Below are 16036 nucleotides of genomic sequence, written 5' to 3' on the forward strand. Positions count from 1 at the left end.
GCCTTGTCGGTTATTCTAAGTCGGTTATGGAGGGGAAGGGGGAGGTTCCGACAAGAAAATCTTTCAGTTTCTTGATTAGGGAGTGGAACACTATCATATGAAGTTAAAAATTTCAAAATTGGTAGAGGTCCCCATAACTCTTGTCGGTTATTTTAAGTCGGTTATGGAGGGGAAGGCGGATGTTCCGACAAGAAATTCTTTCAGTTTCTTCATTAAGGAGTGGAACACTATCGAATGACTTAAAGAGTTTCAAAATTGGTAGAGGTCCCATAACCCTGGTCGGTTATTCTAAGTCGGTTATGGAGGGGAAGGGGGAGGTTCCGACAACAAAATCTTTCAGTTTCTTGATTAGGGAGTGGAACCCTATCGAATGACGTTAAAAATTTCAAAATTGGTAGAAATCCCCATAACACTTCGGTTATTCTAAGTCGGTTATGGCGGGGAAGGGGGAGGTTCCGACAAGAAATTCTTTCAGTTTCTTGATTAGGGATTGGAACCCTGTCGAATGACGTTAAAAATTTCAAAATTCGTAGAGGTCCCCATAACCCTTGTCGGTTATTCTAAGTCGGTTATGGAGAGGAAGAGGGAGGTTCCGACAAGAAATTCTTTGAGTTTCTTGATTAGAGAGTGGAACCCTATCGAATGACGTTAAAAATTTCAAAATTGGTAGAGGTCCCCATATCTCTAGTCGGTTATTCCAAGATGGTTATTGATAATAAGGGGGAGGATACGACAAGAAATTCTTTCAATTTCTTGGTTAGGGAGTGGAACCCTATCGAATGACGTTAAAAATTTTAAAACTGGTAGAGGTCCCCATAACCCTTGTCCGTTATTCTAAGTCGGTTATAGAGTGGAAGAAGGAGGTTCCGACAAGAAATTCTTTCAGTTTATTGATTACGGAGGGGAACCCTATTGAATGACGTTAAAAATTTTAAAATTGGTAGAGGTCCCCTTAACCCTTGTCCTTTATTCTAAGTCGGTTATGGAGGGGAAGGGGAAGGTTCCGACAAGAAATTCTTTCAGTTTCTTGATTAATGAATTTGAACCCTATCGAATGACGTTAAAAAATTAAAAATTGGTAGAGGTTCCCATATCCCTTGTCGGTTATTCTAAGTTGGTTATGGAGGGGAAGGGGAGGTTCCGAAAAGAAATTCTTTCAGTTTCTTGATTAGGGAGTGGAACCCTATCGAATGACGTTAAAAATTTAAAAATTGGTAGAGGTCCCCATAACCCTAGTCGGTTATTCTAAGTCGGTTATGGAGGGGAAGGGGGAGGTTCCGACAAGAAATTGTTTCAGTTTCTTGATTAGGGAGGGGAACCCTATCGAATGACAATAAAAATTTCAAAATTGGTAGACGTCCCCATAACCCTCCTCGGTTACTCTAAGTCGGTTATGGAGGGGAAGGGGAGGTTCCGACAAGAAATTCCTTCATTTAAAAATTGGTAACGGTCCCCATAACCCTTGTCGGTTATTCTAAGTCGTTAATGGAGGGGAAGGGGGAGGTTCCGACAAGAAATTCTTTCAGTTTCTTAATTAGGGAGTGGAACACTATCGAATGACGTTAAAAATTAAAAATTGGTAGAGGTCCCCATAACCATCTTCGGTTATTCTAAGTCGGTTATAGAGGTGAAGGGGGAGGTTCCGACAAAAAATTGTTTCAGTTTCTTGATTAGGGAGTGGAACCCTATCGAATGACGTGAAAAATTTAAAAATTCGTAGAGGTCTCCATAACACTTGTCGGTTATTCTAAATCGGTTATGGAGGGGAAGGGGGAGGTTCCGACAAGAAATTCTTTCAGTTTCTTGATTAGCGAGTGAAACCCTATCGAATGACGTTAAAAATTTAAAAATTGGTAGAGGCCACCATAACCCTTGTCGGTTATAGTAAGTCGGTTATGGAGGAGAAGGGGGAAGTTCCGACAAGAAATTCTTTCAGTTTCTTGATTAGGGAGTGGAACCCTATCGAATGACGTTAAAAATTTAAAAATTCGTAGAGATCCCCATAACCCTTTTCGGTTATTCTAAGTCGGTTATGGAGGGGAAGGGGAAGTTCCGACAAGAAATTCTTTCATTTTGTTGATTAGGGAGTGGAGCCCTATCGAATGACGTTAAAAATTTCAAAATTGGTAGAGGTCCCCATAACACTTGTCGGTTATTCTAAGTCGGTTACGGAGGGGAAGGGGAAGGTTCCGACAAGAAATTCTTTCAGTTTCTTGATTACGGAGTGGAACACTATCGAATGACGTAAAAAATTTCAAAATTGGTAGAGGTCTCCATAACCCTTGCGGTTATTCTAAGTCGGTTATGGAGGGGAAGGGGGAGGTTCCGACAAGAAATTCTTTCAGTTTCTTGATTAGGGAGTGGAACCCTATCGAATGACGTTAAAAATTTAAAAATTTGTAGAGGTCCCCATAACCCTTGTCGGTTATTCTAAGATGGTTATTGACAATAAGGGGGAGGTTCCGACATGAAATTCTTTCAATTTCTTGGTTAGGGAGTGGAACCCTATCGAATGACGTTAAAAATTTCAAAACTGGTAGAGGTCCCCATAACCCTCTTCGGTTATTCTAAGTCGGTTATGGAGGGGAAGGGGCACGTTCCGACAAGAAATATTTCAGTTTCTTGATTAGGGAATTTGAACCCTATCGAATGACGTTAAAAAATTAAAAATTGGTAGAGGTCCCCATAAACCTTGTCGGTTATTCTAAGTCGGTTATGGATTGGAAGGGGGAGGTTCCGAAAAGAAATTCTCTCAGTTTCTTGATTAGGGAGTGGAACCCTATCGAATGACGTTAAAAATTTAAAAAATCGTAGAGGTCTCCATAACACTTGTCGGTTATTCTAACTCGGTTATGGAGGGGAAGGGGAGGTTCCGACAAGAAATTCTTTCAGTTTCTTGATTAGGGAGTGGAACCCTATGGAATAACGTTAAAACTTTCAAAATTGGTAGAGGTCCCCATAACCCTTGTCGGTTATTCTAAGTCGGTTATGGAGGGGAAGGGGGAGGTTCCGACAAGAAATTGTTTCAGTTTCTTGATTAGGGAGGGGAACCCTATCGAATGACGTTAAAAATTTCAAAATTGGTAGACGTCCCCATAACCCTCCTCGGTTACTCTAAGTCGGTTATGGAGGGGAAGGGGAGGTTCCGACAAGAAATTCCTTCATTTAAAAATTGGTAACGGTCCCCATAACCCTTGTCGGTTATTCTAAGTCGTTAATGGAGGGGAAGGGGGAGGTTCCGACAAGAAATTCTTTCAGTTTCTTAATTAGGGAGTGGAACACTATCGAATGACGTTAAAAATTAAAAATTGGTAGAGGTCCCCATAACCATCTTCGGTTATTCTAAGTCGGTTATAGAGGTGAAGGGGGAGGTTCCGACAAAAAATTTTTTCAGTTTCTTGATTAGGGAGTGGAACCCTATCGAATGACGTGAAAAATTTAAAAATTCGTAGAGGTGTCCATAACACTTGTCGGTTATTCTAAATCGGTTATGGAGGGGAAGGGGGAGGTTCCGACAAGAAATTCTTTCAGTTTCTTGATTAGGGAGTGAAACCCTATCGAATGACGTTAAAAATTTAAAAATTGGTAGAGGCCACCATAACCCTTGTCGGTTATAGTAAGTCGGTTATGGAGGAGAAGGGGGAAGTTCCGACAAGAATTTCTTTCAGTTTCTTGATTAGGGAGTGGAACCCTATCGAATGACGTTAAAAATTTAAAAATTCGTAGAGATCCCCATAACCCTTTTCGGTTATTCTAAGTCGGTTATGGAGGGGAAGGGGAAGTTCCGACAAGAAATTCTTTCATTTTGTTGATTAGGGAGTGGAGCCTTATCGAATGACGTTAAAAATTTCAAAATTGGTAGAGGTCCCCATAACACTTGTCGGTTATTCTAAGTCGGTTATGGAGAAGAAGGGGAAGGTTCCGACAAGAAATTCTTTCAGTTTCTTGATTACGGAGTGGAACACTATCGAATGACGTAAAAAATTTCAAAATTGGTAGAGGTCTCCATAACCCTTGCGGTTATTCTAAGTCGGTTATGGAGGGGAAGGGGGAGGTTCCGACAAGAAATTCTTTCAGTTTCTTGATTAGGGAGTGGAACCCTATCGAATGACGTTAAAAATTTAAAAATTGGTAGAGTTCCCCATAACCCTTGTCGGTTATTCTAAGGTGGTTATTGACAATAAGGGGGAGGTTCCGACATGAAATTCTTTCAATTTCTTGGTTAGGGAGTGGAACCCTATCGAATGACGTTAAAAATTTCAAAACTGGTAGAGGTCCCCATAACCCTCTTCGGTTATTCTAAGTCGGTTATGGAGGGGAAGGGGCACGTTCCGACAAGAAATACTTTCGGTTTCTTGATTAGGGAATTTGAACCCTATCGAATGACGTTAAAAAATTAAAAATTGGTAGAGGTCCCCATAAACCTTGTCGGTTATTCTAAGTCGGTTATGGATTGGAAGGGGGAGGTTCCGACAAGAAATTCTTTCAGTTTCTTGATTAGGGAGTGGAACCCTATGGAATGACGTTAAAACTTTCAAAATTGGTAGAGGTCCCCATAACCCTTGTCGGTTATTCTAAGTCGGTTATGGAGGGGAAGGGGGAGGTTCCGACAAGAAAATCTTTCAGTTTCTTGATTAGGGATTGGAACCCTATCGAATGACGTTAAAAATTTCAAAATTGGTAGAGGTCCCCATAAAACTTGTCGGTTATTCTAAGTCGGTTATGGAGGGGAAGGGGGAGGTTCTGACAAGAAATTTTTTCAGTTTCTTCATTAGAGAGTGGAACACTATCGAATGACGTAAAAAATTTCAAAATTGGTAGAGGTCCCCATAACCCTTGTGGTTATTCGAAGTCGGTTATGGAGGGGAAGGTTGAGGTTCCGACAAGAAATTCTTTCAGTTTCTTGATTAGGGAGTGGAACCCTATCGAATGACGTTAAAAATTTCAAAATTGGTAGAGGTCCCCATAACTCTTGTCGGTTATTCTAAGTCGGTTATGGAGCGGAAGGGGGAGGTTCCAACAAGAAATTCTTTCAGTTTCTTGATTAGGGAGTGGAATCCTATCGAATGACGTTAAAAATTTAAAAATTGGTAGAGGTCCCCATAACCCTTGTCGGTTATTCTAAGATGGTTATTGAGAATAAGGGGGAGGTTCCGACAAGAAATTCTTTCAATTTCTTGGTTAGGGAGTGGAACCCTATCGAATGACGTTAAAAATTTCAAAACTGGTAGAGGTCCCCATAACCCTTTTCGGTTATTCTAAGTCGGTTATTTAGGGGAAGGGGAAGGTTCCGACAAGAAATTCTTTCAGTTTCTTGATTAGGGAATTTGAACCCTATCGAATGACGTTAAAAAATTAAAAATTGGTAGAGGTTCCCATAACCCTTGTCGGTTATTCTAAGTTGGTTATGGAGGGGAAGGGGGAGGTTCCGACAAGAAAATCTTTCATTTAAAAATTGTTAGCGGTCCCCATAGCAATTGTAGGTTATTATAAGTCGTTAATGGAGGGGAAGGGGGAGGTTCCGACAAGAAATTCTTTCAGTTTCTTGATTAGGGAGGGGAACCCTATCGAATGTCGTTTAAAATTTTAAAATTGGTAGAGGTCCCCATAACTCTTGTCGGTTATTCTAAGTCGGTTATTCTAAGTCGGTTATAGAGGGGAAGGGGAGGTTCCGACAAGAAAATCTTTCAGTTTCTTGATTAGGGAGGGGAACCCTATCGAATGACGTTTAAAATTTTAAAATTGGTAGAGGTCCCCATAACTCTTGTCGGTTATTCTAAGTCTGTTATTCTAAGTCGGTTATAGAGGGGAAGGGGGAGGTTCCGACAAGAAATTCTTTCAGTTTCTTGATTAGGGAGTGGAACCCTATCGAAGGACGTTAAAAATTTCAAAATTGGTAGAGGTCCCCAAAACCCTCTTCGGTTATTCTAAGTCGGTTATGGAGGGGTTGGGGGAGGTTCCGACAAGAAATTCTTTCATTTAAAAATTGTTAGCGGTCCCCATAACAATTGTAGGTTATTATAAGTCGTTAATGGAGGGGAAGGGGGAGGTTCCGACAAGAAATTCTTTCAGTTTATTGATTAGGGAGGGGAACCCTATCGAATGACGTTAAAAATTTTAAAATTGGTAGAGGTCCCCATAACCCTTGTCGGTTATTCTAAGTCGGTTATGGAGGGGAAGGGGGAGTTTCCGACAAGAAATTCTTTCAGTTTCTTGATTAGGGAGTGGAACCCTATCGAATGACGTTAAAAATTTCAAATTGGTAGAGGTCCCTATAACCCTAGTCGGTTATTCTAAGTCGGTTATTCTAAGTCGGTTATAGAAGGGAAGGGGGAGGTTCCGACAAGAAATTCTTTCAGTTTATTGATTAGGGAGGGGAACCCTATCGAATGACGTTTAAAATTTTAAAATTGGTAGAGGTCCCCATAACTCTTGTCGGTTATTCTAAGTCGGTTATGGAGGGGAAGGGGGAGTTTCCGACAAGAAATTCTTTCAGTTTCTTGATTAGGGAGTGGAACCCTATCGAATGACGTTAAAAATTTCAAATTGGTAGAGGTCCCCATAACCCATGTCGGTTATTCTAAGTCGGTTATGGAGGGGAAGGGGAGGTTCCGACAAGAAATTCTTTCAGTTTCTTGATTAGGAAGGGGAACCCTATCGAATGACGTTAAAAATTTCAAAATTGGTAGAGGTCCCCATAACCCTCTTCGGTTATTCTAAGTCGGTTATGGAGGGGAAGGGGGAGGTTCCGACAAGAAATTCTTTCAGTTTCTTAATTAGGGAGTGGAACCCTATCGACTGACGTTAAAAATTAAAAAATTGGTAGAGGTCCCCATAACCCTAGTCGGTTATTCTAAATCGGTTATGGAGAGGAAGGGGGAGGTTCCGGCAAGAAATTCTTTCAGTTTCTTGATTAGGGAGGGGAACCCTATCGAATGACGTTAAAAATTTCAAAATTGGTAGAGGTCCCCATAACCCTCTTCGGTTATTCTAAGTCGGTTATGGAGGGGAAGGGGGAGGTTCCGACAAGAAATTCTTTCATTTAAAAATTGGTAGCGGTCCCCATAACCCTTGTCGGTTATTCTAAGTCGGTTATGTAGGGGAAGGGGGAGGTTCCGACAAGAAATATTTTCAGTTTCTTGATTAGGGAGGGGAATGCTATCGAGTGACGTAAAAATTTCAAAATTGGTAGAGGTCCCCATAACCCTTGTCGGTTATTCTGAGTCGGTTATGGAGGGAATGGGGAGGTTCCGACATGAAATTTTTTCAGTTTCTTGATTAGGGAGGGGAACCCTATCGAATGACGTTAAAAATTTAAAAATTTGTAAAGGTCCCCATAACCCTTGTCGGTTATTCTAAGTCGGTTATGGAGGGGAAGGGGGAGGATCCGACAAGAATTTTTTTCAGTTTCTTGATTAGGGAGGGGAACCCTATCGAATGACGTTAAAAATTTTAAAATTCGTAGAGGTCCCCATAACCCTTGTCGGTTATTCTAAGTCGGTTATGGAGGGGAAGGGGGAGGTTCCGACAAGAAATTCTTTCAGTTTCTTGATTAGGAAGTGGAACCCTATCGATTGACGTTAAAAATTTTAAAATTGGTAGAGGTCCCCGTAGCCGAATGAGCATCATAAGAAATCAATGCAATGAACGCATAAACAACGTAAACAATACTTGTTAAACTGTACCGGTACTTAGAGTTTCTTCATTAAACGGTTAAATTTTATTCATGAAGAACAATGCTTAATCATTTTAATTAGTTAGTTTATAAAGCTACTGATATCAAAATGTTCTGATATTAATCTAGTAATAATAGATGAAGGTCACGTAAGAAACTTCTACAAATGGAAAGAGATTACCTGAACGTTAGTCACAGAACAACATGTTCAGTGTTAATCACGAGTCCCAGCCAGATTAAACTTGGTTCATCACCGCAGAAACAACGCTGGATCACACCTATGTAATCAATTGTAGTGGCAGAACGTAGCTGGTGAACAGTTGTAGACAGTTCTTATAGAAACGACACTAGATCACACCCATGTAATCAATTGTAGTGGCAGAACATAGCTGGTGAACAGTTTAGACAGTTCTTGTAGAAAGTGATGCCTTCAATTCAAAAGTCGAAAGGGAAGAGGAAAAGATGGACTAAACTAACTCGACAGGAAACTATATATCACATCACTGATTGCGTCGCTTTATCTTAATACACCAATTCTTACAGACACGATTCCAAGCTTCGAAATTATTCTTTAGGAATTATCGCTCTTTCCTATTTTTCCGATCGCTTGCACCGGTCGGTCACTTATAGGTAACCTGCTCAGGCACCTTGTTTTTTGTATGGAGGGAAGTAATAAAACGCGCTCTCGAAATCTTCCCTGTTCGCTGATTGGCTGTTGCCAATTGCGCAGTGAACAATTTAACTAAACACGAATTATTATTATGAAAATTAATGTGGAAAATAATGGTATTATGAATATAGATTACACATTAATTAGTATATTTATAAAAGGAAATATTCAACGTAGATTAGAAAACACAAACGAATACAGAACACTAGCGCCATCTCTCGAGAAAACAAAGATCAAAACAACGACTTGACGCAAACCATAGACTAAGAAAGACAGACAATACAATACTTCTGAGCAAACTAGCCCAATTGTCAGCCATTTTGAATCTGCAAAGAAGTCGAGAATTGGAGAGAAAAGGAAAAACTATCTATATAAAAGCCCTATAATAACTGTATTAAATAATCTCTTTAGGAAAAGTGTAACGGTCAAAGAGGATCGTAACACTCTTGCTTACTACAGAAATCAGTACGAAGCATACGTTATCCGTATGCTATATAGGCACTGCCCTTAGTTATTACATTATGCCGTTGCAGGATGTCTGATATCTAACAGTCTTCTTTATATTACATACATATATGTATGTTACATTCATCAACTATATGTTATGTTTGATCGTGACCGCCTATATTGTTTCATACGGAAAGTACGTACAGATGGAATACATATACAGAAAGTATGATAAAACATTCGTTTTCAGTTATACGTCTGCTGTACGTTAGTCCAAAAACTACAGGATTTACAAATGTAGCATACGATTTTACGTACGCCAGATACATTTTTCTCAGTGCAATAAGTTAGAAAAGATAATTGGAACTTAATTAACAGATAATAACTGTAGAATAATTAAAGATAAGTTAGAAATAAGATAATATGATGGAAAGTTACTTCAAAACGATATGCCATATGACCTGTTCCAATTACACATTTTGAACTTGAATCCAAGATGGTGGAGTTCAAAATTACTGCCATGATGGTACTCTACAGTAATAGATGCAATATTCGTCCTACTTCTTCTATCACAACCTCCAAGAAACAATGTCACTCCTTCTAGCTGTTCAGAAGATACAAGGTAATTTTGCCTCATATTGTATACTGTAAATGCTTTCAAAACTAGAGATTCCTTGCGGCACCATTTATTATTCAATTGCGCTAATTTTTCTCGTGGGTTACTTTCTTTGATATGGAGCCATTTTAGAGCATGAGACTCAAAGAAATTCGGAAGTCGAAAAATAAGGACCATATATATATATATATATATATATATATATATATATATATCCGCTAATATGTTCACTACCGCCCCGTTGGAAAATAAACGCACTCAGTGAGAGTATGAAGGAAAAGAAATTATTGCAAGTTGTTTCAATCCGTATAAAGTTCACAGTGCCCAAGGACTGTAAACGTTTGACAGAGAGAAAGAGATGAAGTTCTTTGCTTATTTCAGAAAATTACATGACGGAGAATTAACTATTTTCATTTCATCCTATCTTCGGATGAGGTTTGGTTCCAATGGACCAAGCGGTGGACATACAGAACCCTCGATATTGGGCAAATGACAACCTACACATCCTCCATAAAACTCCACTTTATTCTGGCAAAATAGGGGTATGATGTGTCATATTTAGTTGCTGAATTGTAGGCCACGTTTGATTAAACATTACATGGACAGCTGAAGCTTATCTACATATTTTGAAACAGTTCATTCCTTTACTAAAATTTAAGGAAATATGATCATAGCTTTACCAGAAGGAAGCCATTTGTCGTGCTGGGACTGCAACTATGGAGTATTTTTTTTTTTTTTTTTTGTTTTGTTTTGAGAACAGAATAATCTCAAGGGAACTGTAGTCTCCAAGATCTCCTGATCGTCTGCCCCGTGAGCTTTCTGGAACAAAGCCATATTTAATTTCTTGGAGGAGAGGGGATAAGAAGAACGGCAGAGACACATTTTGAGCGGTAATTCTTGATTTATTACAACCTGTCTGGAGCAGGTGTAGCCATCACTCGACTACTCACCTAACTGCCCGCCCCTATGACGTTCCCTATGTAATGGACAGCAAAGGTATGATCAACTCCAGTATCTCCTATGAAGATTTTTAACATACAAGGATTCTGATAACAAATGTATTCTATGAATGTGATCGGCAGTTATATAATGCTAAATTTTTTTTATGAGTAAGCTTATACGCTAAACCATTTTCGTATATATAGTATATACACCCATCCTTGCATGCGTTCAATTTTTCGCAAACTTAAGAGACGCATACACTGCATTATACAAATATTAGCTGAATATACGCCGTATATTTTCGAATACCCCATTACATCCCTCGTGATTGGTTGGATTCTGTTGGATTTGAGTTCAGCATCCCGTTCAACAGCAAGGTTTTATGAGACGTTAAACTACAATTTATCGTCGGATCCGAACCACATGAGCCCCTGTTGGGAATCAAACCCAGGTCTTCCCTGCCAAAGGCGCGTACCTATCCACGTAAATACGAAGAACCCCTTCCTAGTGGTTGAGTACGGCGAGTTACCGACTTTTGGATCAGCCTGTATGAAAAAAAAATATTTCGTCTTCTGTTACCGTTTTGCTTCATAGGGTTGGAGATTGAAATTTAAAATGGTAGACATGATAGTGGATCACATTACAGCTTCAAATATATATATAAAATGAAAGTCACTATGTTTGTGACTTAATAACTCTTCAACCTCCGGAAAGATCTCGATCAAATTTTTAACATAGTTGAGTTTCGGTCCTGGGATGGCTTTTTCATTTCACTTTGACGGTGCAACGTAAGGAAGGGGAGGGGGAGATATATAAAAAGGATCGAAAATGACCGATATTAGTGCAGAATCCATAGTTTCTGGGGTCGCTGAGATGAACAGTGACACTTCCGATGCCGTTTGAATCCAAATTCAGCCCACAGTAGTAATATTTAATTATTAAGACAAAAAACATCGTCTATCAGAAAGTGGTTCAGTGTTATTTAAAAATGACTGACTAACGGAACATATTACTAATTTTTCTTATTTTAAACCAGCGAAGCGGGTAGCTAGTAGAATTATATATACGAAAATGAAACCTATTTTTATGAACAAACTTTAATTCATAAAATAATTTCTCGTTGTCTCGTTATTGTTTGATTTCTGAAACTTATGGATAGACAGACAGACGGACACAGACTTTCTGCAAAACTTCTTGCATATTATAGTTTACACATCCTAATTATACAAGAGAAACATTTCAGTTTGTGCGTCACACTATCCTGGATATCATAACCTGCAATTTTACTTAAAAGTTTGGAACGTTGGTTGTAGAAAGACCAGGGAAACAATGAGAATTCCTTACAATAGACGGCTAACATCTCGGTAGTTCCTAATAGTCACACTAATTTTTAATAGTAAATAATTATAACAGATGTCACTACTTCAGCTATCATTTGCCTTCCTCATAGCAATGGATATTACTACCTGCGGGAGTATTATGTCATTGAAAAACTGCGTAAGAAATAAACTTGCAGCATAAAGTTTGGAGTGGTTGATGGGCGAACTTAAAAGAAAACTGTTAATGTAAACAGTTAGAGGTTTTATTTAAACACGATTTTAACTCATAGTGAAAAAAGGCCAAAAGTGGGGCGAACAAGCTAGCTTAAATCAGGGGCGGATCCAGGGTGCGATCGGGGCGTCTACCCAAGAAGAGGAAACTTTCTTATTTTATATATAAATAAAACCCATTTGAGAGCTCTTAAAAGTAGCTATAAGTAGCAGTATTATGACCTACCGCCCCCCAGAAGTCCGTCCTGGATCCGCCATGGCTTAAATAATAAATAATTAAATAATAGGAATAATAAACTTTAAAAAGTACGCACGACATCTCTTGTCTAATGTTTAAACAAAACATGTCTGAATGGTTGGCGCACTAACATACAGTAGGCCATGGAATATGTTTGCCATTATTTTATCCGTCTGACAAGCTACGTGGCGACAATACCAGCTACATAAACTTATGAGTATATGCCTATTATAATTATCCAGTCAATGTCCTTTAGTACCGATTTCACTCAAACTAACTTAAAATACAATAGTAACCAATTAAAACATACAAAAGCAAATAATTTATACCTAGAGAGGCAATATGCTTTACTGTAACAACATTGCTATTATACGCGATAATAACACGTTCAGTTTCAGTTCTTTCCGGAATTTTAAATCCTGGTAAACAAGCCAAACATAAAAGTAAAGTAACACAAAAGTCAGACTAGCGAATGTGTTGTGAAGGCAGAATGGTAGCAAAGGGCGCCGATCCTGAGAGGGCCGAGGGGGTCCTGGCCCCCCAAAGTTCATGTGGACCTCCCTATTGTATTTATGAATATACAATATTTGGCATAATTTGAGTGCAATTTGTCTTAAAACCTTCATATACATACAGTACCTTCTGCATCCGAATGTACCCCCCCCCCCAATTTACAGAGAAATCGGCGCCCTTGGTAGAAGCTTTTTTGCTTAAAGTAACCTAGCTACTCCTTGTTTTAAGAACTGTCGTGTAGCGTCTGTCCAACTTATGCTTGTTCTATACTGGAACACAAATGAAATCAATTTTTTAACTTATCGTTTTTTTAGGCTAAAGAAGATCGATGGTTCACGAAAGTGAGTTATTGTAAAAGACTTAGTAGCACGATAATGTGAGAGGAAAGGAGATAATTCGAGAAACACCGTCGTTGCCATACTGTCCACCGCAAACTCTCTTACTACTTAAAATGACGTATTTCTGGAAAATTTTTATACGTTTGCTGCTTTCTTTTGTTTCCATAACATTACAGCAATAGTTTTACAACAAATTCTCGGAACTACATATTTTAAACAAAGTTGCAAATTTTACTAATGTTTATCATATCTTTGGAATGGTTTGAGACATCAAACTCGACTAAACGGCATTGTGATCTTTACATATTTTATATGCGTAATTGGACATGATACTTGTTTAAACAGTAAACTCCTTCGTGGCTAAGCGGTTAGCGTACTCGCCTTTGGTGTAAGAGATCCGGGTTGGATTTTGGACGGGAACTCATGTGGTTCGGATTTCATGTTAATCAGTTGGTTGACATCTCATATCGTCTCGCTGCTGAAAAAGACGTTAAACTCAAAATCAACTTATTTAAACAGTATTTCGAAATAAATCCTTTTGAAAAGGCAAACTTTAAATCTATTGTAACTTTTTTCATGTATATTCGAAATACACCATTTCATAAACATAGGATTTGACAATAAGTGCTTTGACTGTGCATGTTCCTACTTGTCACACTTGCGTTATTAGTGTTACAAAGGCATCCAAAATTTGTATGTTTCTGATACTGCAGCCTACTTACTGTGTACATACCACTGAATAATTTATATTGTAGAGGAAGAGTACTAACAGGAAGAGTAAGGTTTCGTTCTATATAATGCCGTGTTCGATTCATGGGACTTACTTCTCAAAACTACTAGTCTTGTAATAGTCTTTTCACAACTCGTAAAATATCGTGAAATATAAATACTCGAATAATAGAAGTTATTTTTAAATTCTAATACTAATACCTCTATTTTGTCAAGATTTTGTCTTATATCTGATTGTAAAATACTCGCATTTGATTTTGAAAGATTTTACACTAGTATTACAAAACTAATTAATGGTTGTGAGAAATACCATAGGCCTCAGGGAAAAGAGTATCGAACTAATGATGATATTTCAGATTCTGCCTTAAACTGTTAGAGTTTGTGTCATATAGCAAGGGTGCCCACAGAGGGGGGCTATGACGCAAAGTGCGTCATTGAAATATTGGGGGGGGTTAAAATCTATAAAAATATGTTTGAGGAGGTGTAAAAATTAATCGAAAGAAGATTTTTTCATGGAAGAACGCCTACGGATAGACAATTGGGGGGTGCGTCATGGACATAAGGGGGATGGGCACCACAGCATATAGTCTTGTTGCTGAAAAGTGACGTTCAGAGGTGGATCCAGAATTTTGTTGAGTGGGGGACGCAGATGTGGGGATAAAGATATTTTTAATTTTTTCGCACGGTGAGAATAGGTTTATGAAAAACATTTTAATACCTTTGTCTCATTAGGATATGTCCGTTAATCAATGTGACAATGTGACATCATCATGCGTTGTCTACCGGCACAGCTTTCCACCATTGGTTATTCTCCTCTGTTTTAAACACTCTACAGCACTAATTCATACAACCATCATTTATAAATTCCAGCTGTAAACCTTATTCTTGCGATGATGAGTTGCATGTATACTACGCCTTTCCACCTGAAGAAATGAAATTAGACTACATTGGCAGGAGTTTCGATTGCATTCAATACGCTCGCTACTTCAACATAGTTGAATAGGAGAATTTGTGTATTAGCGTGAAGGATATGCGAGATCCGGTAAACAAGTCTGTTTTATACCAATTTTCTCATCTTACGTTTTTCTTCTCTGGTGGATTAACAAATATTTAAAACATAATCCCTGGTATGTATAGTTCTTATGAGACTTACCAGTATAGTAACAAACAGGGCCGAAGTATGGACGTATACCAAAGAAAGTGAGAATAATTTATGAATAATAGAAAGGAAAGTAATATTAACCCATTTGAACCCGTTGTTTCAAAATTGGAACATTTTTTACTTTACTTTTATTTTTCATATTACGTGAATAAAGGTAACAATTTTTGTATGGACCTCTTCATTTGACACCAATGGTTTAACAAATGGCGTATCTTTGTCTTGAATTGGCGGGAACGATGTGTACTGTCCATATTAGTTGCGTTGAATAAGAACAAATTATGGCGTCTCAAAGGAGGTAAGTGAATTTTATGTTCGTTTATGAATTTTCTACCTATATAATACTATTTGGGTAGGAGAAGTATCAAGTTTTCAGTGCATGTGAAATGCAATAATTGATTATGATTGTTATTAATAAAAGCGTTTTATAATTTTGAATGTTCCAATATTGGAACAGCGGGCTCGAACGGGTACGTGAAGTTTGCGTTTTGTTTGTTCCATTATTGGAACAACGGGCGTAAATGTACCCATAAAGTTATGGAATATGGCAATTTTATTGCATGAATTAGTAATTGTTTCGTACATATTATGAGCGTATTTTTATTTGATGCTATTTGTGCCGCTTTTGAGGGCATTTTGCACTTACATTCGGAATTTATTAGTCTCATGGAGGAGGGGAAATTTATACACAAAAATTGATTTAATTGTTACACCCACGCAGTACGCTTTTCAGTTGAGTTGAGTAGATTGTGAATTTAACGTTCCTTTCAGCAGCGAGGCTATATGAAAATTGGCCTATTCATTAAAGTTGAATCCGAACCATATGAACTTCCGCCGGGATCGAACCCGGTCTCCCATGCCAAAGGCGTGTACGCTAACCGCTTAGCCACGAAGCAGCTCTCTTTCAGTTGAAACATGACAGCCAAATAGAGTTGCAGGTGTCTTGATCGCTCATTCACTGGATCGTACATTTATTTACCTATATGTAGGAGTTGTTAGGAATGCCTGATTACATTTTGTAACATTTATTATTGATTTCACTTTACTGCAGTGAAATAAAAAACAGTAAATTTTGGACATAGATAAAGGCATATTATATAGTTATATTTTATAGGTACTGTAGGGGAATCATTAGGAGCCTACACAATTTTACAGGCCC

General features: G+C 38.3%; 1 protein-coding gene across 2 annotated transcripts in view; it reads right to left on the reverse strand.

Moving 5' to 3' along the window:
* The window catches only part of LOC145671180 (corticotropin-releasing factor receptor 1-like), a 1144309-nt gene that overhangs the window by 224705 nt on the left and 903568 nt on the right, over positions 1–16036 (reverse strand). The gene's annotated exons all lie outside the window — the stretch shown is intronic.

The sequence above is a fragment of the Thermobia domestica genome, chromosome 15 (genome assembly GCF_964235325.1).
Source record: "Thermobia domestica chromosome 15, izTheDome1.hap1.1, whole genome shotgun sequence".
Lineage (NCBI taxonomy): Eukaryota > Metazoa > Arthropoda > Insecta > Zygentoma > Lepismatidae > Thermobia > Thermobia domestica.